The sequence below is a fragment of the Rana temporaria genome, chromosome 8 (genome assembly GCF_905171775.1).
Source record: "Rana temporaria chromosome 8, aRanTem1.1, whole genome shotgun sequence".
Taxonomy (NCBI): Eukaryota; Metazoa; Chordata; class Amphibia; order Anura; family Ranidae; genus Rana; species Rana temporaria.
Genome location: NC_053496.1, coordinates 150993395 through 151018552, shown reverse-complemented (window position 1 = coordinate 151018552; position 25158 = coordinate 150993395). Strand labels below are relative to the sequence as shown.

Here is a 25158-nt window from a genome sequence, read left to right as displayed (position 1 = left end):
CCTGCTGCCTCCCTCAATGAGAAGGTCAGCTCTGATCCTTCTGTCAAAGGGGAAAGACCCGTCTGTGGTGGAGAATTGGCGTCCGATCGCCCTTCTTACCACAGATAGGAAGATACTGGCAAAGATCTTGTTTACACGTCTGTCTGCTTTGGCGGGCAGGATGCTGTCTCCCTCTCAGCACTGCACAATTCCTGGCCGGGGCACTTTTGGTGCCGTCCTGAACGTCCGGGAGGCTGTGGAAAGGTGCAGGGCTGATGGCAGCGAGCGGTATCTGCTTGCACTGGATCAGGCTAAGGCGTTTGATCGGGTGAACCATGAGTACCTTTGGCTGCTTCTGAGGAGATACGGTCTGCCTGATCAATTTGTTGATTGGCTACAGGTATTGTATAGGGGAGCTGAGAGCTTCCCTCTTGTCAACGGTTGGGTGGGTGGGGCCTTTTCTGTTGACTCTGGTGTCCGGCAGGGCTGCCCGTTGAGCCCCCTCCTGTACGTCTTTGCGGTTGACCCCTTCGTAAGGAGGCTAGACTGCGAGCGTCTGGTGGGGGTTCCGGTGAGACCTGTCGGGGGTCCGGTTTCGGCAGTGAGGGTCGTGGCCTACGCGGATGACGTCTCGGTGGTGGTGTCTGGTCGTGAGGAGGCCCATTATGTGGAATCCCAGATCGGGTGCTACTCTGAGGCGTCAGGTTCGCTGGTCAATTGGGACAAGAGTGAAGTTTTCTGGATGGGGAAGGAGGGGGAGCAGTTCCCCCTTCCGGACGTGTTCCCCACGCCCGTACCAGAGATTCGAGTACTTGGCATTCATTTCGGCCCGGGTGATTATCCCAAGCTAAATTGGGAGCGCAGGCTGGTGAGTGCCACTCGGAAGGTGAAGGCCTGGAAAGGTTGGAAACTTTCCCTGAGGGAAAGGGTATGCTTGGTCAAGACGTACTTACTGCCTGAGTTTCTCTTTGTGAGCTACGTGTGTCTTTTGCCAGCATCTCTCTATGCTCGGGTCTCTGGTCTGTTCTTCCTGCTGTTGTGGGGAAACAGACTGAACCTGATCAAGAGGGAGGTCACATACCGCCAGCGAAGGCAAGGAGGGTTGGACATGGTCAACCCAGTGGTGTTCTTCATCATCATTTTTGTAAAGTACAACTTGCAGTCCATCTTTGTGGATGCGCCTTCCTGGTGGGAATGTTCATGCAAGGACTGGCTCTTGCTGTTCCTGAGGAGGTGGGAGGAGGGGGGGAGGCCCGGCGATCTGAGGAGATCGCATGGGTATCTCCCATCCTACGTCCCCCTGGCATTGAAGGTACTGAGGCAGTGGCGGATAACTGCCCTTGAGGTGGGCTCTCTGGGTCGGCGTGAGCTGTACCTGAGGGTCATGGCCTCGGACATTTTGAAGCCCCTGTCTTTAAGGGACTGTCCTGAGAGGGTCCTCACGGAGGGGTTAGCCCTCTTGAATTCTTCCAGAATCCCGAACAAGTTTTGGGATCTTGCATGGAGGTCGTTCCATGGACGACTGTACGTCCGTGCAAATCTCATATATCTGAACCTAGGGGACAGGGGCTGTCCCCGACGGGAATGTGGAGGGACATTGGAGACCATGGACCATTTTCTGGTCCAATGTCCCTTCAACATGGAGGTTCTTACGGGGGTAGGGGGTGCCATTGGCTACCCCCGCCTTCCGGCCCTGACCTATGCTGAGCGGGTGTATGGTGACTTCGGGGTCCGCAGGGGTTTTGAGTTATCGTCACTTTATTTAGTCAGCGTAGTTGTGCTTTACTACACTTGGCACGCTCGGTGTTTGGTGTCCACTAGGGACAAAATCCTGTCTGTGCATGAGGTGGTGGGCGATATCTTTCGGGAGTTGGTGAAGGTGCGGGATCTGGAAAGGAGCAGGGTCGGGCCTGAGAGGTGTGCCCATTTATGGAGGGGGTTCCTCTTCCAGCCCCCTTAGGCCATGACCCTGCCCCTCTCCACGGGTAGGGGCAACTTTCCTTTCTCACCCCCCTTAGATTTTGTTTATAGTTTATTTTTGAAATAAGGCTACAGACATGTCTGATTATCATGTTCTCGCTCATACGTGGGTTGTAGGTATTTGTTGTTCTGGTGGTGGGGTGTGTTGTGGGTTGGTGATGATCTGGACAGTAGTGGTTTTTATGGACTTTAATATTTCCCTACTGTACCAGTGAGCCGTTTTAAGTTGGTTTTGTTCTTTTTTTTTGTTGGCAATGATCTGGACAAGCTTTTTCTGATGGACTGTAAAGACTTTTTCTTGTACCAGTGAGCCTGTTGTAAATACCCGTTCTAATGTTGCTGTGTTGTTTTTTTTTTGCAGTTATTTTCTTGGAGGGTGGTATGATGGTTTATGTGTGTTGTTTGTTTTGTGTTATTTAGTTTATTTTGTATACTAACTTTTTTATGGTCGTAGTTTTAAAAATAAAAATCTCCAGACCAAATTAAAAAAAAATGTGGGTTCCCCTCCAGGTGCATACCAGGCTCTTAGACTTGGTCTGGAACATAAGGGGTTAAACCCGTGCCGAAAACCAGCGTGGGGTCCCCCCCCAAGATCCAGACCAAGCCCTTATCCCAGGCACGCAGTCTGACCGGACAGGAATGGGGGCGGGGACGAGCGAGCGCCCCCCCCCCCTCCTGAGCCGTACCAGACCGCATGCCCTCAACATGGGGGAGCGTGTGCTGTGGGGGAGGGGGGCACTGCCCCCCCACCCCAAAGCACTCTTGTCCCCATGTCGATAGGGACAAGAGCCTCTTCCCGACAACCCTGGCCGTTGGTTGTCGGGGTATGCGGGCGGGGGGCTTATCAGAATCTGAGAGGCCCCTTTAATAAGGTAGCCCCCAGATTCCGGCCCCCCACCCTATGTGAATGAGTATGGGGGTACATTGTACCCCTACCCATTCACCTGGGGGAAAAAAATGTAAATAAATAAAACACCACACACATTAATAAATTAATTTATTAGTCAGCCGGGGGTCTTCTGCCGGGGCCCCCCACCACCACCCCATTAGGCCCCGGGCTTTGCCGTCTTCCGCCGGAGCCCCCTTCGCCATGAGGCTCCTTGCCTATGTGGGAGGGCTCCGGGCTTCGTCGTTTTCTGCCGGGGGGGTGCTGCAGTAGCCCCCCCGGGCTGTTTTCTGCCGGAGCCCCCTTCGCCATGAGGCTCCTTGCCTATGTGGGAGGGTTCCGGGCTTCGTCGTTTTCTGCGGGGGGTGCACCTACCCCCCCTGTCTTCTGCCGGAGCCCCCTTCGCCATGAGGCTCCTTGCCTATGTGGGAGGGCTCCGGGCTTCGTCGTTTTCTGCGGGAGGTGCACCTACCCCCCGTCTTCTACGCCGTTTTCTGCCGGAGCCCCCTTCGCCATGAGGCTCCTTGCCTATGTGGGAGGGCTCCGGGCTTCTACGGTGTTTTCCGCCGGGGGGGTGCTGCTGTAGCCCCCCCGGGCTGTTTTCTGCCGGAGCCCCCTTCGCCATGAGGCTCCTTGCCTATGTGGGAGGGCTCCGGGCTTCTACGGTGTTTTCCGCCGGGCGTCTCCTCCGCAGAGCACAGGGCTTTCTTCCGCCAGAGGGCGCCACCCTCCGGGCTTCTGCGGTGCCTTCCGCTTCTGCCTGGCTCCTCCGGGAGCTCAGGGCTTGTCTCCACTGTCTTCTCCCTTCTCTTCCATTCGATGTTGACACGACGAGGTCCGGCGCTGGAATGCCGTGTGAGCAGTGGGCATTGACTTATATAGGGCAATGCCACCATGTGACCTCAACCCATGTGACATCACATTCCCATCATGCCCAGGGAATGTGATGTCACATGGGTTGAGGTCACATGGTGGCATTGCCCTATATAAGTCGATGCCCGCCGCTCACACGGCATGTCAGCGCGGAACCTCGTCGTGTCAACATCCAATGGAAGAGAAGGGAGAAGACAGCGGAAAGAAAGCCCTGAGCTCCCGGAGGAGACAGGCAGAAGAGGGAACAGAGAAGAAAGAAGCGGAAAGGAGCCAGGCAGAAGAGGGAGCAGAGAAAAGACCGGGGAGTTGGCGCACCCCCGGCAGAAGACGAACAAGACCGGAACCCTGGCGGAAGGCACCGGAAAGACCGGGGGATAGGCGCTATCCCCCAGCAGAAGTCCGGATGCCCCCCCCCTAATGTAAAAGAGCTTAAATGGGGTGGGGGCCCCCGGCGGAAGGCTCCGGAGAGGACCGAGGGATGGCGCCCTCCCTCGGCAGAAATCACCGAAGCCCAGGGTCCCAGCGAAAGATCGGGAAAGAAGAAACCCCCCCTTGTGAAAGAGCTAAAGAAGAAAGGGGGGGCTCCGGAGCTGATTAATAAATTATTTTATTCTGTGTGGTGTGTTTTTTTTTAACTTTACCCTCCCTCGGCAGAAATCACCGAAGCCCAGGGTCCCAGCGAAAGATCGGGAAAGAAGAAACCCCCCCTTGTGAAAGAGCTAAAGAAGAAAGGGGGGGCTCCGGAGCTGATTAATAAATTATTTTATTCTGTGTGGTGTGTTTTTTTTTTAACTTTACACTTTTCCCCCAGGTGAATGGGTAGAGGTACAATGTACCCCATACTCATTCACATAGGGTGGGGGGCCGGCATCTGGGGGCCCCCTTATTAAAGGGGGCTCTCAGATTCCGATTAGCCACCGCCCGCATACCCCGACAACCAATGGCAAGGGTTGTCGGGAAGAGGCTCTTGTCCCTATCGACATGGGGACAAGAGTGCTGTGGGGTGGGGGGGCAGTGCCCCCTCCCCCACAGCACACACTCCCCCATGTTGAGGGCATGCGGTCTGGTACGGCTCAGGAGGGGGGGGGCGCTCGCTCGTCCCCACCCCCATTCCTGTCCGGGCCAGACTGCGTGCTTGGGATGAGGGTTTGGTTTGGATCTGGGGGGGAACCCCGCACCGATTTTTGGCGTGGGTTTAACCCCTCACATTCCAGACCAAGCCTAAGAGCCTAATGTACCCCTGGAGGGGGACCCGCGCCGATTTCAAGTTTGAAATTTGGCGCAGAGTTCCCCTTCATGGTCAGCGCAGGCTGAAAACAGGTCGGAGATTCCCGTGCGCCGCGTCACGCAGCGCAATCACGGGTACGCCGCTTGGTATTTACCAAGATTTTCTCGGCGTACTGACACGGCGCACGGGAAGCTCCGAAATTTCTCTCTACGCATGCCCAGTATGCAAATGAACCTCCCGAGGCTCAGGCGCACTGTGCAAGCGTACGGGGATCTGTTTACAAAAAACACTTTCACTTTCAATTCGGCCCGCCAAACACATTCAAACACATGTCACTTCACTTCCCCTGCATCACCCCACCTCCCCCCCTAATAAACTCCCGCCCGAATCCCCAATATTTACATTTCAATGTGCCGTGCGCCAGGTCTATAGTGGTGCACAATGCACCCTCTCCTGGGCGCACTGAGCACATTAGTAACTAGGGAAATACACTGCACTAGCAGCGTATTTCTTTAGTAAATGTCAAAACGGCTGCTACTCCTGCTTTTACTCCATGATAAATCAGCCCCAATATGTACTCCCGTCTTGATCTTTTTTTTGTGGACCAGTTCTACCTAGAAAGGATCAGATCTTGTACGATAGAATCAATAACAATTTCAGATCATGCACCTGTCATTATGACCTTACATCCAGTATCATTAGGCCACTTGGAACGAGCTTGGAGGTTAAATGAGACACTGTTAGATGACAGCCGCGTTGTGGAAGACATAACCATTAAAATCTTTTGAAAGGAACGTGTCTGGGGAAACTTCTGATCAGGCTATTTGGGAGGCCCATAAGTCAGTGATCAGGGGGGAATTGATAGCTTGGGGGGGCAAGGAAAAAAAAAGAAAAACAAAAAGAAATAACAGACCTGCTGGAAGAAATAAATAAGATAGAGGTAAAACATAAATCCTCCATGGACCCAGCAGACGCTAAGGCCCCGTACACACGAGAGGATTGATCCGCTGAAATTGATCCGCGGATCGGTTTCAGCGGATAGATCCGCTGGTGTGTACGATATATTTCGGGCCGACCGATTTCCAGCGGATAAAAATTTCTTAGCATGCTAAGAAATCTATCCGCTGGAATCGGCTCCAGCGGATCGATCCGGTGGTCTGTACAGACTCACCGGATCGATCCGTCCGAACCCATCCCTCGCATGCGTCGTAATGATTCGACGCATGCGTGGAATTCCTTATATGACAGCGTCGCGCACGTCGCCGCGTCATCATCGCGGCGACGGCGCGACACGTCATCGCGATGGGAATTCGGCGCGGATTTCGATCCGATGGTGTGTACACTCCATCGGATCAAAATCCTCAGAGGATTTATCCGCGGAAACGGTCCGGAGGACCGTATCCGCGGATAAATCCTATCGTGTGTACTAGGCCTAAGAGGCTGGAAGATGCGCAAAGTAAACTGACACAATGGGGGTTATTTACGAAAGACGATTCCACTCTGCACAACAAATGCACTGCAAGTGCACTTTGAAGTACAGTCGCTGTAGATCTGAGGGGGACATGCAAGGGGGAAAAAACAGCATTTTAGCTTGCACATGATTGGATGATAAAATCAGCAGAGCTTCCCTTCATTTCAGTTCTTCCCTTCAGATTTACAGCAATTGCACTTCCAAGTGCACTTGTAGTGCAAGGTGGATTTGCCTTTCATAAATAACCCCCATTGTCTAGACCAGAAAACCAGAAATAAAAATAGATACTACGCACACCGGTTCTATGAACAGGGAAATAAATGTGGTCGCCTTTTAGCTAGACAACTTAAAAAACAACAAGATTCCAGACATGTTCATAATTTAACTATACAAAACAAAAACATTTTAGAAACACAGGCAATTGCGGCTGAATTCCATAAATTCTACGAGAGTTTATATAATATTCAACAGGAATCGGCAAACATCACTAATGAATAGGGATGAGCTCCACGTTCGATTCGAAAGTATGTTCGAATCGAACATCGGTCGTTCGTTCGATCGTTCGTCGAAACTGGAACGAAACGGGTCGTTCGCGCCAAATTTGAATGACGCAAAACGTCCCATAATTCACTGCGGCGTTAAGCGCTGATGATTGGCCAAGCATGCTGTATGTCCCGCATGCTTGGCCAATCACAGCGCTCAAAAAACGAAGAGCCATAATTGGCCAAAGCCAGGGTGGCTTTGGCCAATTATGGCTCAGGGGGATTAGTACACGCCCCACACTATAAAAGGCAGCCTGCACGGCTGCCTTGTGTAGTGTGTTCCAGCTTGTTACAGAGAGCAGATCAGTCAGACAGAGAGAGATAGAGAGATAGATAGATAGATGGATAGATGGATAGATGGATAGATAGATAGATAGATAGATAGATAGATAGATAGATAGATAGATAGATAGATAGATAGATAGATAGATAGATAGATAGATAGATAGATAGATAGGGAAGTGTAGTCAGTATAGTTAAAACTACAGTTTGTAGAGAATATATTCACATCCTTAGGCGTTGTCAATATATTTATAAACTGTATAGCTCATCTAGTTGATCTATTAGTATCTGTCAGAGCACTGCATGTAGAACAATCTCCTGCCTAACGTGTTGTATTGCCTGCATTAGGGATTAGCTTGAAAATATTATTCTGAGTTATTGAACGTGTGCTAGTTTAATTGCACACACAGACGCATTACCTGTTACTGCATGTGTGCAATTTATTTGCACAGAAGCGCAGTCGCGGTTAATGCAACTGGGCTATTGAATTGCACAGAAACGCAGACATTCTTACTGCGTGTGTGCTGTTTAATAGCAACTAAACGCATTTGGTGTCACTGCGTTTGTGCTGTTAAATCGCATTTGACCGCAGTCGCTATTACTGCGTGTGTGCTGTTTAATAGCAACTAAACGCAGTCGGTGTCACTGCGTGTGTGCTGTTAAATCGCATTTGACCGCAATCGCTATTACTGCGTGTGTGCTGTTTAATAGCAACTAAACGCAGTCGGTGTCACTGCGTGTGTGCTGTTAAATCGCATTTGACCGCAGTCGCTATTACTGCGTGTGTGCTGTTTAATAGCAACTAAACGCAGTCGGTGTCACTGCGTGTGTGCTGTTAAATCGCATTTGATCGCAGTCGCTATTACTGCGTGTGTGCTGTTTAATAGCAACTAAACGCAGTTGGTGTCACTGCGTGTGTGCTGTTAAATCGCATTTGACCGCAGTCGCTCTTACTGTGTGGTTGCTGTTTAATACCATCTGAACGCAGTTGGTGTGACTGCAACTATTTTGTTACATAACACTTGAGCCAAGTCGCTCTTACTGTGTGGTTGCTATTTAATACCATCTGAACGCAGTTGGTGTGACTGCGACTATTTTGTTACATAACACTTGAGCCAAGTCGCTCTTACTGTGTGGTTGCTATTTAATACCATCTGAACGCAGTTGGTGTGACTGCGACTATTTTGTTACATAACACTTGAGCCAAGTCACTCTTACTGTGTGGTTGCTATTTAATACCATCTGAACGCAGTTGGTGTGACTGCGACTATTCTGTTACATAACACTTGAGCCAAGTCGCTCTTACTGTGTGGTTGCTATTTAATACCATCTGAACGCAGTTGGTGTGACTGCAACTATTTTGTTACATAACACTTGAGCCAAGTCGCTCTTACTGTGTGGTTGCTCTTTAATACCATCTGAACGCAGTTGGTGTGACTGCGACTATTTTGCTACATAACACTTGAGCCAAGTCGCTCTTACTGTGTGGTTGCTGTTTAATACCATCTGAACAAAGTTGGTGTGACTGCGACTATTTTGTTACATAACACCTGAACGCATAACTATGGCTGGAAGGACAAAGAGAGGCAGAGAGTCACGAGGGCAAGCAGGCTCTGCATCTAGAGGTAACGCTGGTGATGGATGTGGTGCATCCTCTTCAGCACGTGGCCGTGGCCGCTCATCCTTCTTTTCGGGAGCTGGCCGTGTTGAGCCTCAACATGCGGAGAAATTAGTTGAGTGGATGACCAAGCCGTCCTCATCCTCCTCATCATCTCTCACACAGACTGATCATAGTTTGTCTGGCAAAGCAGCTGCCAAGGCGTCCTCTACCCTCTGCACAATGGCATCACACAATCCTTCCCTAGTCCCACCGTGTCCTTCTGAGGAGTCCCCCGAACTGTTTCAACACAGTGTTGGGTACATGCTAGCTGAAGATGCGCAGCGTTTTGAAGACTCCGATGACGGAACACTGATAGAGGAAGGCATTGATGTGAGCCCAGGGAGAGGGGGTGGCCGAGAGGGACAACAATCTGGGAGTGATGTTCCCCCAGCTGGAGCATACTGCCAGGTTGTCGCCAGTGATGATGAGGAGGGAGGGGATGATGAGGTCATTGACTCTACCTGGGTGCCTGATAGGAGAGAGGAGGAGGAGGAAGAGGAGGACGAGGCACAGGCACATCTCCAAAGAGGCAGGATGCCCTCCAGGGGTCAGCTTAAGGGCAGCACACCAACTGCATTACGTGGCGCTGCTGTGTCTCAACGGTACAGCAAAAGTTCTTTGGTGTGGGCCTTTTTTGAAACCTGTCCATCAGATCGTACCTTTGCTGTTTGCAACATATGTCTCAAGCGTATCTCGCGTGGCCAAAACATCACCCGCTTGGGCACCACATGCTTGTCCAGACATATGTCGACCTGAAATGCAGCTCGTTGGCAGGCATACCAGAAAGACCCACACCAAAGACCAAAGCGGTCCTCCCCTTGCCCTTCTGTGACCTCCAACCCCACTAGACCCCCAGTCCTCTCTGCAGCCTGCACCGAAGGTGTAGAAATAGGTGTGTCACAATGTAGTTATGGTAGTACATGCGGGCAATCTACTGATATTACCAGACAAATTTCCCTGCCCCAGCTGCTGCAGCGCCGAAAGAAGTACGCTCCCAGCCATCCACATGCCCAGCGGTTGAATGCTAGCTTAGCAAAATTGCTAGCACTTCAACTGCTACCTTTTCAGTTGGTAGATTCTGCCCCCTTCCGTGAGTTTGTGGAATGTGCAGTACCTCAGTGGCAAGTACCCAAACGCCACTTTTTCTCACGGAAGGCGATTCCAGCTCTCTACCGGCATGTGGAAGGCAATGTCCATGCCTCGCTGGACAGGGCGGTCAGTGGTAAGGTGCATCTTACCGCTGACTCATGGTCCAGCAGGCATGGACAGGGACGTTACTTGTCTTTTACGGCCCATTGGGTGACTCTGCTGGCAGCTGGGAAGGACGCAGGGCAAGGTACAGTAGTTTTGGAGGTTGTTCCGCCACCACGCCTCCAAAACACTACTACTGCTTGTGACACACCTCTCTCCTCCACCCCCTCCTCTTCTTCTTCTTCTGTGGCCTCTTCCTGTGGTGATGTTGGCTCAGAACCAGCCGTGCTCCGTAGGCGTACGACGGGCTACGCAGGAATGCAGGCCAAGAGATGCCATGCGGTGCTAGAGCTGGTGTGCTTGGGAGACAGGAGCCACACTGGGGAAGAGGTTCTTTCAGCTCTGCAGGGGCAGGCTCAGAGGTGGTTGACGCCACGCCAGCTGAAGCCTGGAATGGTGGTCAGCGATAATGGCACCAACCTCCTCTCTGCCCTGCGACGTGGAAAACTCACCCATGTGCCCTGTTTTGCGCATGTTCTCAATTTGGTGGTGCAGCGGTTCTTGGGCAGCTACCCTGGCTTACAGGATGTCCTGAGGCAGGCCAGGAAAGTCTGTGTGCATTTCCGGAGGTCATATAATGCCACTGCTCGGCTGAAAGACCTCCAGAGGGAATATAACCTGCCCAAGAACCGCCTAATCTGGAACTCTACGTTGGCCATGCTGCAGCGGCTGCACACGCAGCAGAGGGCCATCAATGAGTACCTGTGCCAATATGGCAGCAGAACTGGCTCAGGGGAGCTTGGTTTTTTTTCACCACACCAGTGGGCCTTGATCAGGGATGCATGCACTGTCCTGTCACCATTTGAGGAGGCCACGAGGCTACTTTGCATGTGGCCTAAGGCACAATTGTTGTGCCCCTGTGTAACAGGGGCGTCTAATAAAAAATTTTGATGCAATACTTTGCACGTGGCCTAAGGCACAATTTTTGTGCCCCTGTGTAACAGGGGAGCCTAATAACAATTTTTGATGCAATACTTTGCACGTGGCTCCTTGTTGCGCTCCAATTGCAGATATTGGGAGGGGTTGCAGTGTTATGTTGCGCCTACGGACACATTTTTATGCCCCTGTGTAACAGGGGCGCCTAATAACAATTTTTGATGCAATACTTTGCACGTGGTTCCTTGTTGCACTCCAATTGCAGATATTGGGAGGGGTTGCAGTGTTATGTTGCGCCTACGGACAAATTTTTATGCCCCTATGTAACAGGGGCGCCTAATAACAATTTTTGATGCAATACTTTGCACGTGGCTCCTTGTTGCGCTCCAATTGCAGATATTGGGAGGGGTTGCAGTGTTATGTTGCGCCTACGGACACATTTTTATGCCCCTGTGTAACAGGGGCGCCTAATAACAATTTTTGATGCAATACTTTGCACGTGGCTCCTTGTTGCGCTCCAATTACAGATATTGGGAGGGGTTGCAGTGTTATGTTGCGCCTATGGACACATTTTTATGCGCCATTTTTGCGCCTAATAACAATTTTTGATGCAATACTTTGCACGTGGCTCCTTGTTGTGCTCCATTTGCAGATATTGGGAGGGGTTGCAGTGTTATGTTGCGCAAACGGACACATTTTTATGCCCCTGTGTAACAGGGGCGCCTAATAACAATTTTTGATGCAATACTTTGCACGTGGCTCTTTGTTGCGCTACAATTACAGTATGTTTGAGGGGTGCCCTTTTTTCTACAATTTTGCTTTCCCAAAAAGATAATGCCACCCCCCCACCACCCCTAAAATAATCGAGATATTGTTCCCACACAGCACGTGCGCAAGCAGTATTAAATTACTTTGTTCTTATATTAATTTAATGTTGTGCAGGGACATTTCTAAACATGTGCCACTACTAGAGACACACAGCAGGTGTGATATTTGAAGGAATTTTTCATTTTTTTTTGTTCACTTTAAACATCATTAAAATCGCTGCTCCGGAAAAACGGCTGTTTTTAAAATATTTTTTTCGATTGATACATGTTCCCTGGGGCAAGACCCGGGTTCTGAAAGACGTTTACCAACAGTAAATTGAATATTGCGGACTCAGAGTTACCTTCACTGCCATCTGAAGCTACGGAGATGATAAACAGGCCGATCACAGTGGAAGAAGTGAATGGAGTAATAGCAAATTTAACAATGGGAAAAAGCCCAGGGCCAGATGGCTTTACGAATTTATATTATAAAAAAAATTCTGAAAACCTGGGCGCTCCAATATGTGATTACTTCAATTCGATTAACATTCTGAATCCACTTCCTCCAGAAGCATTATTGGCACACATCACAGTCCTCCCAAAACCAGGAAAAGACCCCCAACATTGTGCCAATTATAGACCAATCTCTTTGTTAAACTCTGATACGAAGTTATTGTCAAAAATGTTGGCACTTAGACTACAGGATCATTTTGTGAAGCTAGTTCACCCTGACCAAACAGGCTTTATGAAGGGCCGTGAAGCTAGAGACAACACCATAAGAGCATTAAATGTCCTCCATTGGATGCAATACGGCCCGGACAGAGCCCCCAGAATAATATTATCTATGGATGTCGAAAAAGCTTTCGACAGGGTCAGCTGGATGTTTATGACTGAGGTTCTGAGGTGGATGAAAGTGGGAGAGCGTGTGATGGGTTGGGTGCTGGCGTTGTACGCGTCCCCGAGAGCAAGAGTAAAGGTGAATGGCACCTTGTCAGACTATTTCCAAATATACAATGGTACGAGACAAGGGTGTCCCTTGTCTCCCTTATTATTTGCAATGATATTGGAACCCTTTCTCTGCAAAATAAGAAAAAATAACGGAATACAGGGAACGTGTATTGGGCCGGATGAACATAAGGTCTCGGCATATGCCGATGACCTGTTGTTCTATCTATCCACACCACAGACTTCATTACCTGCTCTGATGGAAGAAGTATCCAGGTTTGGGGCCCTATCCAATTTTAAAATTAATTTGGAGAAGTCTATATTATTTCCTAGCCATGTACCTTTAATTATGGCGAACACTCTACAAGAAGCATATCGCTTCGTATGGAATAAAAAAACACTAGTTTACTTAGGGACGCATATAACGCCTGACCCTAAACTTCTATATGACCTAAATTATGGTACCTTAATGGAAGGGGTAAGAGAGGATCTTCAGAAATGGAAGGGGCAGTTTTTAACTTGGTTTGGAAGGGTGAATGCAGTAAAAACGAACATATTACCTAAAATAATTTATCTCTTACATACAGTGCCAATTATCCCTCCCACAGAGTTTTTTTAAGGGTATACGGAAGGCTTTCGTTTCCTTTGTGTGGAATGATAAATGCCCTAGATTAGCCTATGAGATTTTGTGTAGAGAAAAGTCAGAGGGCGGAGTGGGGCTGCCAGATGTAACATCATATTATAGGGCAATGGCACTAGTATGTATACTAAATTGGAATCACGATCACTCAACTAAAATATGGGTAAAATTAGAGCAAACAATGGCAGGAAGGAACCTAGCAGGAGCTCCTTGGATACCGAAGACAGAAAGAGGGCTCTCAAAATGGATGTCACCATTAACTAATAATACATTAAGGATATGGGATAAAATAAATCAATTAGGAGATTATGCCCCTGGGATATCCCCCTTGGCTCCCCTGGAGGGATTCCCGTGGTTTCCCCCAGGTGAGGAAGTAGGATCAATGAAGGCCTGGGGGAGAGACGGGGATACCACATGCGGCAAATTTGAATTGAGACGGAGCTTGGGAACAGTCCCAATGGTGGAGTGGAGGTATCACCAATTAGGGTGCTTCTTTCAAAAGTGGAAAACCAAGATAAGGCCTCTTAATTCGCTTACTATATTTGAAACCAGATGTGTAAAGATTAGGGGGGGCAAACACTTACTGTCTCAAATGTATAGATTAATCCTAGGGACACGGAGAAAAACAACACTATACTATATTAGAGACTGGGAAGGAGAGCTAAATCACAGGTTTACCACGCAAAAAAATTAAAAACTTATTGATTTCGCACACCATACATCTGTAAGCTCACAGATTCAAGAGATGTCTTATACATTTCTATCTAGGTGGTATAGAACCCCAGTAAGATTGGCACAGATGTATAGGCTTGTGGACAATGGGTGTTGGAGGGAATGTGGACAGGAGGGTACCCTACTCCACCTGTGGTGGTCATGCCCAAAGATCAGAGGATTTTGGCAAGAGATTGCCCCTTGGGTTGGAAGGCTATCTCGCGAGGAAATAGAACTGACACCTTTAAACTTCCTATTCCACGGGTCAGCGAGGTCCATGGGATCATATAAGGAGAGTATTACGCCTCATTTATTAAATGCGGCAAAATTATTAATACCTAGATTATGGAAACAGGATAAAAGGCCAACTATTCTTGAATGGAAGAGAGAAGTGAATTTAATTATGGAGGCAGAAAGATGGATTTCTAGGGTTAAAGATAGAAAGGAAAAGTTTATAGAAATATGGTCAGAATGGGAAAAACTCTCGCTAGAGATTGAATAATTTAAGGAGCTGTAGGAAAACGTAAGTGGATAGCCTGTGGGGGGGGGGGGGGTGGAGACTAACTTGCTTGTCCTTTTTCTTCTTTTTTTTTTTTTAGCTTTTTTTTTTTTTAGCTCTCAATAAGAACTCCCGTGCGGCACTGGGGGGGCACAGAGGGTGGGATGGTGATATACTACATAATAAGGTGTGTTTTTTTTTTGTTTCCGGGGTTTGTGTGTGGAATAGGGAAGGGAGGAAGGGTGGTATATAAAAAGCGGGGGGGGGGGGTAAGTCATTAGTGGTTTTATGGCCTTTTAGAGGCCTCAGATTTCAAACACTTGGTAAAAGTGTTTTTAGGGGATGGGTTAACAAGAAATAATAAGGAATAATTAGCGATAAGTTATAGAATGGCTTTTTAGAAGCCTCATATCTAAGGAGTCACAATTTTTTATTTTTTTTTGGTGTTTGGAGGGGGGGGGGGGAGAGAGCCGCTGGGAATAAGTGAGGGTGGGGGGATAATTTTTCTCCCTTTTTTTTTTTTCTCTCTTTATTTCCCCGGGGGGGGGGGGGTACGGGATATAGATAAGGATGTTTATTGTATAATGGTGTGATATAATGTAACATATTGTTAAATGGAAATGTTGAAAAAATTAATAAAAATTTTGATAATAAAAAAAAAGAACTCCACTACAAAAAAAAAAGAGAGCCTACAGCACCTGGTATTCCCAGGCAGTCTCCCATCCAGGTACTAACCAGGCCCGACCCTGCTTAGCCTCCGAGATCAGACGAGATCGGGCGCTTTCAGGGTGATGTGACCGTAGGCAATAACCATAGCTGGCCTTAACTCTCTTGAAGATATCTTGGAAGAAAGACTAGAAAAAAGCTTCAAGAACTCCACTACAAAAAAAATAAAAAATAAATAAAATAAAGCCTACAGCACCTGGTATTCCCAGGCGGTCTCCCATCCAGGTACTAACCAGGCCCGACCCTGCTTAGCCTCCGAGATCAGACGAGATCGGGCGCTTTCAAGGTGATGTGGCCGTAGGCGATAACCATGGCTGTCCTTAACTCTCTTGAAGATAGCATGGAAGAAAGACTGGGGGAAAAAAGAGATTCAAGACTCCACCAAAACAAAAAAGCCTACAGCACCTGGTATTCCCAGGCGGTCTCCCATCCAGGTACTAACCAGGCCCGACCCTGCTTAGCCTCCGAGATCAGACGAGATCGGGCGCTTTCAAGGTGATGTGGCCGTAGGCGATAACCATGGCTGTCCTTAACTCTCTTGAAGATAGCATGGAAGAAAGACTGGGGGAAAAAAGAGATTCAAGACTCCACCAAAACAAAAAAGCCTACAGCACCTGGTATTCCCAGGCGGTCTCCCATCCAGGTACTAACCAGGCCCGACCCTGCTTAGCCTCCGAGATCAGACGAGATCGGGCGCTTTCAAGGTGATGTGGCCGTAGGCGATAACCATGGCTGTCCTTAACTCTCTTGAAGATAGCATGGAAGAAAGACTGGGGGAAAAAAGAGATTCAAGACTCCACCAAAACAAAAAAGCCTACAGCACCTGGTATTCCCAGGCGGTCTCCCATCCAGGTACTAACCAGGCCCGACCCTGCTTAGCCTCCGAGATCAGACGAGATCGGGCGCTTTCAAGGTGATGTGGCCGTAGGCGATAACCATGGCTGTCCTTAACTCTCTTGAAGATAGCATGGAAGAAAGACTGGGGAAAAAAGAGATTCAAGACTCCACCAAAACAAAAAAGCCTACAGCACCTGGTATTCCCAGGCGGTCTCCCATCCAGGTACTAACCAGGCCCGACCCTGCTTAGCCTCCGAGATCAGACGAGATCGGGCGCTTTCAAGGTGATGTGGCCGTAGGCGATAACCATGGCTGTCCTTAACTCTCTTGAAGATAGCATGGAAGAAAGACTGGGGGAAAAAAGAGATTCAAGACTCCACCAAAACAAAAAAGCCTACAGCACCTGGTATTCCCAGGCGGTCTCCCATCCAGGTACTAACCAGGCCCGACCCTGCTTAGCCTCCGAGATCAGACGAGATCGGGCGCTTTCAAGGTGATGTGGCCGTAGGCGATAACCATGGCTGTCCTTAACTCTCTTGAAGATAGCATGGAAGAAAGACTGGGGGAAAAAAGAGATTCAAGACTCCACCAAAACAAAAAAGCCTACAGCACCTGGTATTCCCAGGCGGTCTCCCATCCAGGTACTAACCAGGCCCGACCCTGCTTAGCCTCCGAGATCAGACGAGATCGGGCGCTTTCAAGGTGATGTGGCCGTAGGCGATAACCATGGCTGTCCTTAACTCTCTTGAAGATAGCATGGAAGAAAGACTGGGGGAAAAAAGAGATTCAAGACTCCACCAAAACAAAAAAGCCTACAGCACCTGGTATTCCCAGGCGGTCTCCCATCCAGGTACTAACCAGGCCCGACCCTGCTTAGCCTCCGAGATCAGACGAGATCGGGCGCTTTCAAGGTGATGTGGCCGTAGGCGATAACCATGGCTGTCCTTAACTCTCTTGAAGATAGCATGGAAGAAAGACTGGGGGAAAAAAGAGATTCAAGACTCCACCAAAACAAAAAAGCCTACATCACCTGGTATTCCCAGGCGGTCTCCCATCCAGGTACTAACCAGGCCCGACCCTGCTTAGCCTCCGAGATCAGACGAGATCGGGCGCTTTCAAGGTGATGTGGCCGTAGGCGATAACCATGGCTGTCCTTAACTCTCTTGAAGATAGCATGGAAGAAAGACTGGGGGAAAAAAGAGATTCAAGACTCCACCAAAACAAAAAAGCCTACAGCACCTGGTATTCCCAGGCGGTCTCCCATCCAGGTACTAACCAGGCCCGACCCTGCTTAGCCTCCGAGATCAGACGAGATCGGGCGCTTTCAAGGTGATGTGGCCGTAGGCGATAACCATGGCTGTCCTTAACTCTCTTGAAGATAGCATGGAAGAAAGACTGGGGGAAAAAAGAGATTCAAGACTCCACCAAAACAAAAAAGCCTACAGCACCTGGTATTCCCAGGCGGTCTCCCATCCAGGTACTAACCAGGCCCGACCCTGCTTAGCCTCCGAGATCAGACGAGATCGGGCGCTTTCAAGGTGATGTGGCCGTAGGCGATAACCATGGCTGTCCTTAACTCTCTTGAAGATAGCATGGAAGAAAGACTGGGGGAAAAAAGAGATTCAAGACTCCACCAAAACAAAAAAGCCTACAGCACCTGGTATTCCCAGGCGGTCTCCCATCCAGGTACTAACCAGGCCCGACCCTGCTTAGCCTCCGAGATCAGACGAGATCGGGCGCTTTCAAGGTGATGTGGCCGTAGGCGATAACCATGGCTGTCCTTAACTCTCTTGAAGATAGCATGGAAGAAAGACTGGGGGAAAAAAGAGATTCAAGACTCCACCAAAACAAAAAAGCCTACAGCACCTGGTATTCCCAGGCGGTCTCCCATCCAGGTACTAACCAGGCCCGACCCTGCTTAGCCTCCGAGATCAGACGAGATCGGGCGCTTTCAAGGTGATGTGGCCGTAGGCGATAACCATGGCTGTCCTTAACTCTCTTGAAGATAGCATGGAAGAAAGACTGGGGGAAAAAAGAGATTCAAGACTCCACCAAAACAAAAAAGCCTACAGCACCTGGTATTCCCAGGCGGTCTCCCATCCAGGTACTAACCAGGCCCGACCCTGCTTAGCCTCCGAGATCAGACGAGATCGGGCGCTTTCAAGGTGATGTGGCCGTAGGCGATAACCATGGCTGTCCTTAACTCTCTTGAAGATAGCATGGAAGAAAGACTGGGGGAAAAAAGAGATTCAAGACTCCACCAAAACAAAAGCCTACAGCACCTGGTATTCCCAGGCGGTCTCCCATCCAGGTACTAACCAGGCCCGACCCTGCTTAGCCTCCGAGATCAGACGAGATCGGGCGCTTTCAAGGTGATGTGGCCGTAGGCGATAACCATGGCTGTCCTTAACTCTCTTGAAGATAGCATGGAAGAAAGACTGGGGGAAAAAAGAGATTCAAGACTCCACCAAAACAAAAAAGCCTACAGCACCTGGTATTCCCAGGCGGTCTCCCATCCAGGTACTAACCAGGCCCGACCCTGCTTAGCCTCCGAGATCAGACGAGATCGGGCGCTTTCAAGGTGATGTGGCCGTAGGCGATAACCATGGCTGTCCTTAACTCTCTTGAAGATAGCATGGAAGAAAGACTGGGGGAAAAAAGAGATTCAAGACTCCACCAAAACAAAAAAGCCTACAGCACCTGGTATTCCCAGGCGGTCTCCCATCCAGGTACTAACCAGGCCCGACCCTGCTTAGCCTCCGAGATCAGACGAGATCGGGCGCTTTCAAGGTGATGTGGCCGTAGGCGATAACCATGGCTGTCCTTAACTCTCTTGAAGATAGCATGGAAGAAAGACTGGGGGAAAAAAGAGATTCAAGACTCCACCAAAACAAAAAAGCCTACAGCACCTGGTATTCCCAGGCGGTCTCCCATCCAGGTACTAACCAGGCCCGACCCTGCTTAGCCTCCGAGATCAGACGAGATCGGGCGCTTTCAAGGTGATGTGGCCGTAGGCGATAACCATGGCTGTCCTTAACTCTCTTGAAGATAGCATGGAAGAAAGACTGGGGGAAAAAAGAGATTCAAGACTCCACCAAAACAAAAAAGCCTACAGCACCTGGTATTCCCAGGCGGTCTCCCATCCAGGTACTAACCAGGCCCGACCCTGCTTAGCCTCCGAGATCAGACGAGATCGGGCGCTTTCAAGGTGATGTGGCCGTAGGCGATAACCATGGCTGTCCTTAACTCTCTTGAAGATAGCATGGAAGAAAGACTGGGGGAAAAAAGAGATTCAAGACTCCACCAAAACAAAAAAGCCTACAGCACCTGGTATTCCCAGGCGGTCTCCCATCCAGGTACTAACCAGGCCCGACCCTGCTTAGCCTCCGAGATCAGACGAGATCGGGCGCTTTCAAGGTGATGTGGCCGTAGGCGATAACCATGGCTGTCCTTAACTCTCTTGAAGATAGCATGGAAGAAAGACTGGGGGAAAAAAGAGATTCAAGACTCCACCAAAACAAAAAAGCCTACAGCACCTGGTATTCCCAGGCGGTCTCCCATCCAGGTACTAACCAGGCCCGACCCTGCTTAGCCTCCGAGATCAGACGAGATCGGGCGCTTTCAAGGTGATGTGGCCGTAGGCGATAACCATGGCTGTCCTTAACTCTCTTGAAGATAGCATGGAAGAAAGACTGGGGGAAAAAAGAGATTCAAGACTCCACCAAAACAAAAAAGCCTACAGCACCTGGTATTCCCAGGCGGTCTCCCATCCAGGTACTAACCAGGCCCGACCCTGCTTAGCCTCCGAGATCAGACGAGATCGGGCGCTTTCAAGGTGATGTGGCCGTAGGCGATAACCATGGCTGTCCTTAACTCTCTTGAAGATAGCATGGAAGAAAGACTGGGGGAAAAAAGAGATTCAAGACTCCACCAAAACAAAAAAGCCTACAGCACCTGGTATTCCCAGGCGGTCTCCCATCCAGGTACTAACCAGGCCCGACCCTGCTTAGCCTCCGAGATCAGACGAGATCGGGCGCTTTCAAGGTGATGTGGCCGTAGGCGATAACCATGGCTGTCCTTAACTCTCTTGAAGATAGCATGGAAGAAAGACTGGGGGAAAAAAGAGATTCAAGACTCCACCAAAACAAAAAAGCCTACAGCACCTGGTATTCCCAGGCGGTCTCCCATCCAGGTACTAACCAGGCCCGACCCTGCTTAGCCTCCGAGATCAGACGAGATCGGGCGCTTTCAAGGTGATGTGGCCGTAGGCGATAACCATGGCTGTCCTTAACTCTCTTGAAGATAGCATGGAAGAAAGACTGGGGGAAAAAAGAGATTCAAGACTCCACCAAAACAAAAAAGCCTACAGCACCTGGTATTCCCAGGCGGTCTCCCATCCAGGTACTAACCAGGCCCGACCCTGCTTAGCCTCCGAGATCAGACGAGATCGGGCGCTTTCAAGGTGATGTGGCCGTAGGCGATAACCATGGCTGTCCTTAACTCTCTTGAAGATAGCATGGAAGAAAGACTGGGGGAAAAAAGAGATTCAAGACTCCACCAAAACAAAAAAGCCTACAGCACCTGGTATTCCCAGGCGGTCTCCCATCCAGGTACTAACCAGGCCCGACCCTGCTTAGCCTCCGAGATCAGACGAGATCGGGCGCTTTCAAGGTGATGTGGCCGTAGGCGATAACCATGGCTGTCCTTAACTCTCTTGAAGATAGCATGGAAGAAAGACTGGGGGAAAAAAGAGATTCAAGACTCCACCAAAACAAAAAAGCCTACAGCACCTGGTATTCCCAGGCGGTCTCCCATCCAGGTACTAACCAGGCCCGACCCTGCTTAGCCTCCGAGATCAGACGAGATCGGGCGCTTTCAAGGTGATGTGGCCGTAGGCGATAACCATGGCTGTCCTTAACTCTCTTGAAGATAGCATGGAAGAAAGACTGGGGGAAAAAAGAGATTCAAGACTCCACCAAAACAAAAAAGCCTACAGCACCTGGTATTCCCAGGCGGTCTCCCATCCAGGTACTAACCAGGCCCGACCCTGCTTAGCCTCCGAGATCAGACGAGATCGGGCGCTTTCAAGGTGATGTGGCCGTAGGCGATAACCATGGCTGTCCTTAACTCTCTTGAAGATAGCATGGAAGAAAGACTGGGGGAAAAAAGAGATTCAAGACTCCACCAAAACAAAAAAGCCTACAGCACCTGGTATTCCCAGGCGGTCTCCCATCCAGGTACTAACCAGGCCCGACCCTGCTTAGCCTCCGAGATCAGACGAGATCGGGCGCTTTCAAGGTGATGTGGCCGTAGGCGATAACCATGGCTGTCCTTAACTCTCTTGAAGATAGCATGGAAGAAAGACTGGGGGAAAAAAGAGATTCAAGACTCCACCAAAACAAAAAAGCCTACAGCACCTGGTATTCCCAGGCGGTCTCCCATCCAGGTACTAACCAGGCCCGACCCTGCTTAGCCTCCGAGATCAGACGAGATCGGGCGCTTTCAAGGTGATGTGGCCGTAGGCGATAACCATGGCTGTCCTTAACTCTCTTGAAGATAGCATGGAAGAAAGACTGGGGGAAAAAAGAGATTCAAGACTCCACCAAAACAAAAAAGCCTACAGCACCTGGTATTCCCAGGCGGTCTCTCATCCAGGTACTAACCAGGCCTGACCCTGCTCAGCCTCCGAGATCAGACAAGATTGGGCGCTTTCAGGGAGATGTGGCCGAAGGCGATAACTGTCGCTGGCCTTAACTCTCTTGAAGATAGCTTGGAAGAAAGACTAGAAAAAAGCTTCAAGAACTCCACTACAAAAATAAAAGAAAGCCTACAGCACCTGGTATTCCCAGGCGATCTCCCATCCAGGTACTAACCAGGCCCGACCCTGCTTAGCCCCCGAGATCAGACAAGATCGGGCGCTTTCATGGTGATGCGGCCATAGGCGATAACCATCGCTGGCCTTAACTCTCTTGAAGATAGCTTGGAAGAAAGACTAGAAAAAAAGCTTCAAGAACTCCACTACAAAAATAAAAGAAAGCCTACAGCACCTGGTATTCCCAGGCGGTCTCCCATCCAGGTACTAACCAGGCCCGACCCTGCTTAGCCCCCGAGATCAGACGAGATCGGGCGCTTTCATGGTGATGTGGCCGTAGGCGATAACCATGGCTGTCCTTAACTCTCTTGAAGATAGCATGGAAGAAAGACTGGGGGAAAAAAGAGATTCAAGACTCCACCAAAACAAAAAAGCCTACAGCACCTGGTATTCCCAGGCGGTCTCCCATCCAGGTACTAACCAGGCCCGACCCTGCTTAGCCTCCGAGATCAGACGAGATCGGGCGCTTTCAAGGTGATGTGGCCGTAGGCGATAACCATGGCTGTCCTTAACTCTCTTGAAGATAGCATGGAAGAAAGACTGGGGGAAAAAAGAGATTCAAGACTCCACCAAAACAAAAAAGCCTACAGCACCTGGTATTCCCAGGCGGTCTCCCATCCAGGTACTAACCAGGCCCGACCCTGCTTAGCCTCCGAGATCAGACGAGATCGGGCGCTTTCAAGGTGATGTGGCCGTAGGCGATAACCATGGCTGTCCTTAACTCTCTTGAAGATAGCATGGAAGAAAGACTGGGGGAAAAAAGAGATTCAAGACTCCACCAAAACAAAAAAGCCTACAGCACCTGGTATTCCCAGGCGGTCTCCCATCCAGGTACTAACCAGGCCCGACCCTGCTTAGCCTCCGAGATCAGACGAGATCGGGCGCTTTCAAGGTGATGTGGCCGTAGGCGATAACCATGGCTGTCCTTAACTCTCTTGAAGATAGCATGGAAGAAAGACTGGGGGAAAAAAGAGATTCAAGACTCCACCAAAACAAAAAAGCCTACAGCACCTGGTATTCCCAGGCGGTCTCCCATCCAGGTACTAACCAGGCCCGACCCTGCTTAGCCTCCGAGATCAGACGAGATCGGGCGCTTTCAAGGTGATGTGGCCGTAGGCGATAACCATGGCTGTCCTTAACTCTCTTGAAGATAGCATGGAAGAAAGACTGGGGGAAAAAAGAGATTCAAGACTCCACCAAAACAAAAAAGCCTACAGCACCTGGTATTCCCAGGCGGTCTCCCATCCAGGTACTAACCAGGCCCGACCCTGCTTAGCCTCCGAGATCAGACGAGATCGGGCGCTTTCAAGGTGATGTGGCCGTAGGCGATAACCATGGCTGTCCTTAACTCTCTTGAAGATAGCATGGAAGAAAGACTGGGGGAAAAAAGAGATTCAAGACTCCACCAAAACAAAAAAGCCTACAGCACCTGGTATTCCCAGGCGGTCTCCCATCCAGGTACTAACCAGGCCCGACCCTGCTTAGCCTCCGAGATCAGACGAGATCGGGCGCTTTCAAGGTGATGTGGCCGTAGGCGATAACCATGGCTGTCCTTAACTCTCTTGAAGATAGCATGGAAGAAAGACTGGGGGAAAAAAGAGATTCAAGACTCCACCAAAACAAAAAAGCCTACAGCACCTGGTATTCCCAGGCGGTCTCCCATCCAGGTACTAACCAGGCCCGACCCTGCTTAGCCTCCGAGATCAGACGAGATCGGGCGCTTTCAGGGTGATGTGGCCGTAGGCGATAACTGTATCTGGCCTTAACTCTCTTTAAGATAGCTTGGAAGAAAGACTAGAAAAGAGGCTTCAAGGACTTCACCACAAAAAAAATAAACATAAAAGAAAGCCTACAGCACCTGGTGTTCCCAGGCGGTCTCCCATCCAGGCCCGACCCTGCTTAGCCTCCGAAATTAGAGGAGATCGGGAGCTTTCAGGGTGATGTGGCCGTAGGCGACAACCATAGCTGGCCTTAACTCTCTTGAAGATAGCTTGGAAGAAAGACTAGAAAAAAGGCTTCAAGAACTCCACTACAATAATGAAAGAAAGCCTACAGCACCTGGTATTCCCAGGCGGTCTCTCATCCAGGTACTAACCAGGCCCGACCCTGCTTAGCCTCCGAGATCAGATGAGATCGGGCGCTTTCAGGGTGATGTGACCGTAGGCGATAACCATAAGTGGACTTAACTCTCTTGAAGATAGCTTGGAAGAAAGACTAGAAAAAAGGATTCAAGACTCCACCAAAACAAAAAAGCCTACAGCACCTGGTATTCCCAGGCGGTCTCCCATCCAGGTACTAACCAGGCCCGACCCTGCTTAGCCTCCGAGATCAGACGAGATCGGGCGCTTTCAAGGTGATGTGGCCGTAGGCGATAACCATGGCTGTCCTTAACTCTCTTGAAGATAGCATGGAAGAAAGACTGGGGGAAAAAAGAGATTCAAGACTCCACCAAAACAAAAAAGCCTACAGCACCTGGTATTCCCAGGCGGTCTCCCATCCAGGTACTAACCAGGCCCGACCCTGCTTAGCCTCCGAGATCAGACGAGATCGGGCGCTTTCAAGGTGATGTGGCCGTAGGCGATAACCATGGCTGTCCTTAACTCTCTTGAAGATAGCATGGAAGAAAGACTGGGGGAAAAAAGAGATTCAAGACTCCACCAAAACAAAAAAGCCTACAGCACCTGGTATTCCCAGGCGGTCTCCCATCCAGGTACTAACCAGGCCCGACCCTGCTTAGCCTCCGAGATCAGACGAGATCGGGCGCTTTCAGGGTGATGTGGCCGTAGGCGATAACCGTAGCTGGCCTTAACTCTCTTGAAGATAGCTTGGAAGAAAGACTAGAAAAAAAGCTTCAAGAACTCCACTTCAAAAAAAATAAAATAAAAGAAAGCCTACAGCACCTGGTATTCCCAGGCGGTCTCCCATCCAGGTACTAACCAGGCCCGACCCTGCTTAGCCTCCGAGATCAGACGAGATCGGGCGCTTTCAGGGTGATGTGGCCGTAGGCGATAACCATAGCTGGCCTTAACTCTCTTGAAGATAGCTTGGAAGAAAGACTAGAAAAAAGGCTTCAAGGACTCCACCACAAAAAATA

General features: G+C 49.8%; 44 non-coding genes and 2 pseudogenes across 44 annotated transcripts; all 46 read right to left on the bottom strand.

Moving 5' to 3' along the window:
- Positions 1-15315: 15315 nt before the first annotated feature.
- On the bottom strand, positions 15316-15434 carry LOC120911960. Its single transcript, XR_005742726.1, has one exon. It is a non-coding gene; the product is annotated as a 5S ribosomal RNA (ribosomal RNA).
- Positions 15435-15539: 105 nt separating this feature from the next.
- On the bottom strand, positions 15540-15658 carry LOC120912686. The gene has a single exon (XR_005743215.1). It is a non-coding gene; the product is annotated as a 5S ribosomal RNA (ribosomal RNA).
- Positions 15659-15748: 90 nt separating this feature from the next.
- On the bottom strand, positions 15749-15867 carry LOC120912685. Its single transcript, XR_005743214.1, has one exon. It is a non-coding gene; the product is annotated as a 5S ribosomal RNA (ribosomal RNA).
- Positions 15868-15957: 90 nt separating this feature from the next.
- Positions 15958-16076, bottom strand: LOC120912683. Its single transcript, XR_005743212.1, has one exon. It is a non-coding gene; the product is annotated as a 5S ribosomal RNA (ribosomal RNA).
- Positions 16077-16166: 90 nt separating this feature from the next.
- Positions 16167-16285, bottom strand: LOC120912682. The gene has a single exon (XR_005743211.1). It is a non-coding gene; the product is annotated as a 5S ribosomal RNA (ribosomal RNA).
- Positions 16286-16374: 89 nt separating this feature from the next.
- Positions 16375-16493, bottom strand: LOC120912681. Its single transcript, XR_005743210.1, has one exon. It is a non-coding gene; the product is annotated as a 5S ribosomal RNA (ribosomal RNA).
- A 90-nt stretch (positions 16494-16583) lies between these two features.
- LOC120912680 lies at positions 16584-16702 on the bottom strand. The gene has a single exon (XR_005743209.1). It is a non-coding gene; the product is annotated as a 5S ribosomal RNA (ribosomal RNA).
- Positions 16703-16792: 90 nt separating this feature from the next.
- LOC120912679 lies at positions 16793-16911 on the bottom strand. The gene has a single exon (XR_005743208.1). It is a non-coding gene; the product is annotated as a 5S ribosomal RNA (ribosomal RNA).
- A 90-nt stretch (positions 16912-17001) lies between these two features.
- On the bottom strand, positions 17002-17120 carry LOC120912678. The gene has a single exon (XR_005743207.1). It is a non-coding gene; the product is annotated as a 5S ribosomal RNA (ribosomal RNA).
- Positions 17121-17210: 90 nt separating this feature from the next.
- LOC120912064 lies at positions 17211-17329 on the bottom strand. Its single transcript, XR_005742826.1, has one exon. It is a non-coding gene; the product is annotated as a 5S ribosomal RNA (ribosomal RNA).
- Positions 17330-17419: 90 nt separating this feature from the next.
- Positions 17420-17538, bottom strand: LOC120912677. The gene has a single exon (XR_005743206.1). It is a non-coding gene; the product is annotated as a 5S ribosomal RNA (ribosomal RNA).
- A 90-nt stretch (positions 17539-17628) lies between these two features.
- Positions 17629-17747, bottom strand: LOC120912676. The gene has a single exon (XR_005743205.1). It is a non-coding gene; the product is annotated as a 5S ribosomal RNA (ribosomal RNA).
- A 90-nt stretch (positions 17748-17837) lies between these two features.
- Positions 17838-17956, bottom strand: LOC120912675. Its single transcript, XR_005743204.1, has one exon. It is a non-coding gene; the product is annotated as a 5S ribosomal RNA (ribosomal RNA).
- A 90-nt stretch (positions 17957-18046) lies between these two features.
- Positions 18047-18165, bottom strand: LOC120912674. The gene has a single exon (XR_005743203.1). It is a non-coding gene; the product is annotated as a 5S ribosomal RNA (ribosomal RNA).
- Positions 18166-18255: 90 nt separating this feature from the next.
- On the bottom strand, positions 18256-18374 carry LOC120912672. Its single transcript, XR_005743201.1, has one exon. It is a non-coding gene; the product is annotated as a 5S ribosomal RNA (ribosomal RNA).
- Positions 18375-18462: 88 nt separating this feature from the next.
- Positions 18463-18581, bottom strand: LOC120912671. Its single transcript, XR_005743200.1, has one exon. It is a non-coding gene; the product is annotated as a 5S ribosomal RNA (ribosomal RNA).
- A 90-nt stretch (positions 18582-18671) lies between these two features.
- Positions 18672-18790, bottom strand: LOC120912670. Its single transcript, XR_005743199.1, has one exon. It is a non-coding gene; the product is annotated as a 5S ribosomal RNA (ribosomal RNA).
- A 90-nt stretch (positions 18791-18880) lies between these two features.
- LOC120912669 lies at positions 18881-18999 on the bottom strand. The gene has a single exon (XR_005743198.1). It is a non-coding gene; the product is annotated as a 5S ribosomal RNA (ribosomal RNA).
- A 90-nt stretch (positions 19000-19089) lies between these two features.
- LOC120912668 lies at positions 19090-19208 on the bottom strand. The gene has a single exon (XR_005743197.1). It is a non-coding gene; the product is annotated as a 5S ribosomal RNA (ribosomal RNA).
- Positions 19209-19298: 90 nt separating this feature from the next.
- Positions 19299-19417, bottom strand: LOC120912666. The gene has a single exon (XR_005743195.1). It is a non-coding gene; the product is annotated as a 5S ribosomal RNA (ribosomal RNA).
- Positions 19418-19507: 90 nt separating this feature from the next.
- On the bottom strand, positions 19508-19626 carry LOC120912665. The gene has a single exon (XR_005743194.1). It is a non-coding gene; the product is annotated as a 5S ribosomal RNA (ribosomal RNA).
- Positions 19627-19716: 90 nt separating this feature from the next.
- Positions 19717-19835, bottom strand: LOC120912664. The gene has a single exon (XR_005743193.1). It is a non-coding gene; the product is annotated as a 5S ribosomal RNA (ribosomal RNA).
- A 90-nt stretch (positions 19836-19925) lies between these two features.
- On the bottom strand, positions 19926-20044 carry LOC120912663. The gene has a single exon (XR_005743192.1). It is a non-coding gene; the product is annotated as a 5S ribosomal RNA (ribosomal RNA).
- A 90-nt stretch (positions 20045-20134) lies between these two features.
- LOC120912662 lies at positions 20135-20253 on the bottom strand. The gene has a single exon (XR_005743191.1). It is a non-coding gene; the product is annotated as a 5S ribosomal RNA (ribosomal RNA).
- A 90-nt stretch (positions 20254-20343) lies between these two features.
- Positions 20344-20462, bottom strand: LOC120912660. Its single transcript, XR_005743189.1, has one exon. It is a non-coding gene; the product is annotated as a 5S ribosomal RNA (ribosomal RNA).
- Positions 20463-20552: 90 nt separating this feature from the next.
- LOC120912659 lies at positions 20553-20671 on the bottom strand. The gene has a single exon (XR_005743188.1). It is a non-coding gene; the product is annotated as a 5S ribosomal RNA (ribosomal RNA).
- Positions 20672-20761: 90 nt separating this feature from the next.
- LOC120912658 lies at positions 20762-20880 on the bottom strand. The gene has a single exon (XR_005743187.1). It is a non-coding gene; the product is annotated as a 5S ribosomal RNA (ribosomal RNA).
- Positions 20881-20970: 90 nt separating this feature from the next.
- Positions 20971-21089, bottom strand: LOC120912657. Its single transcript, XR_005743186.1, has one exon. It is a non-coding gene; the product is annotated as a 5S ribosomal RNA (ribosomal RNA).
- Positions 21090-21179: 90 nt separating this feature from the next.
- LOC120912656 lies at positions 21180-21298 on the bottom strand. Its single transcript, XR_005743185.1, has one exon. It is a non-coding gene; the product is annotated as a 5S ribosomal RNA (ribosomal RNA).
- Positions 21299-21388: 90 nt separating this feature from the next.
- LOC120912655 lies at positions 21389-21507 on the bottom strand. The gene has a single exon (XR_005743184.1). It is a non-coding gene; the product is annotated as a 5S ribosomal RNA (ribosomal RNA).
- Positions 21508-21597: 90 nt separating this feature from the next.
- LOC120912654 lies at positions 21598-21716 on the bottom strand. Its single transcript, XR_005743183.1, has one exon. It is a non-coding gene; the product is annotated as a 5S ribosomal RNA (ribosomal RNA).
- Positions 21717-21806: 90 nt separating this feature from the next.
- Positions 21807-21925, bottom strand: LOC120912416 (annotated as a pseudogene).
- Positions 21926-22016: 91 nt separating this feature from the next.
- LOC120912360 lies at positions 22017-22135 on the bottom strand (annotated as a pseudogene).
- A 92-nt stretch (positions 22136-22227) lies between these two features.
- Positions 22228-22346, bottom strand: LOC120912086. The gene has a single exon (XR_005742846.1). It is a non-coding gene; the product is annotated as a 5S ribosomal RNA (ribosomal RNA).
- Positions 22347-22436: 90 nt separating this feature from the next.
- Positions 22437-22555, bottom strand: LOC120912653. The gene has a single exon (XR_005743182.1). It is a non-coding gene; the product is annotated as a 5S ribosomal RNA (ribosomal RNA).
- A 90-nt stretch (positions 22556-22645) lies between these two features.
- LOC120912652 lies at positions 22646-22764 on the bottom strand. Its single transcript, XR_005743181.1, has one exon. It is a non-coding gene; the product is annotated as a 5S ribosomal RNA (ribosomal RNA).
- Positions 22765-22854: 90 nt separating this feature from the next.
- Positions 22855-22973, bottom strand: LOC120912651. Its single transcript, XR_005743180.1, has one exon. It is a non-coding gene; the product is annotated as a 5S ribosomal RNA (ribosomal RNA).
- A 90-nt stretch (positions 22974-23063) lies between these two features.
- LOC120912649 lies at positions 23064-23182 on the bottom strand. The gene has a single exon (XR_005743178.1). It is a non-coding gene; the product is annotated as a 5S ribosomal RNA (ribosomal RNA).
- Positions 23183-23272: 90 nt separating this feature from the next.
- Positions 23273-23391, bottom strand: LOC120912648. Its single transcript, XR_005743177.1, has one exon. It is a non-coding gene; the product is annotated as a 5S ribosomal RNA (ribosomal RNA).
- Positions 23392-23481: 90 nt separating this feature from the next.
- LOC120912647 lies at positions 23482-23600 on the bottom strand. Its single transcript, XR_005743176.1, has one exon. It is a non-coding gene; the product is annotated as a 5S ribosomal RNA (ribosomal RNA).
- Positions 23601-23690: 90 nt separating this feature from the next.
- On the bottom strand, positions 23691-23809 carry LOC120912650. Its single transcript, XR_005743179.1, has one exon. It is a non-coding gene; the product is annotated as a 5S ribosomal RNA (ribosomal RNA).
- Positions 23810-24110: 301 nt separating this feature from the next.
- Positions 24111-24229, bottom strand: LOC120912005. The gene has a single exon (XR_005742770.1). It is a non-coding gene; the product is annotated as a 5S ribosomal RNA (ribosomal RNA).
- Positions 24230-24315: 86 nt separating this feature from the next.
- Positions 24316-24434, bottom strand: LOC120912646. The gene has a single exon (XR_005743175.1). It is a non-coding gene; the product is annotated as a 5S ribosomal RNA (ribosomal RNA).
- Positions 24435-24524: 90 nt separating this feature from the next.
- Positions 24525-24643, bottom strand: LOC120912644. Its single transcript, XR_005743174.1, has one exon. It is a non-coding gene; the product is annotated as a 5S ribosomal RNA (ribosomal RNA).
- A 90-nt stretch (positions 24644-24733) lies between these two features.
- On the bottom strand, positions 24734-24852 carry LOC120912638. The gene has a single exon (XR_005743168.1). It is a non-coding gene; the product is annotated as a 5S ribosomal RNA (ribosomal RNA).
- Positions 24853-24952: 100 nt separating this feature from the next.
- Positions 24953-25071, bottom strand: LOC120912569. Its single transcript, XR_005743103.1, has one exon. It is a non-coding gene; the product is annotated as a 5S ribosomal RNA (ribosomal RNA).
- Positions 25072-25158: the final 87 nt, after the last annotated feature.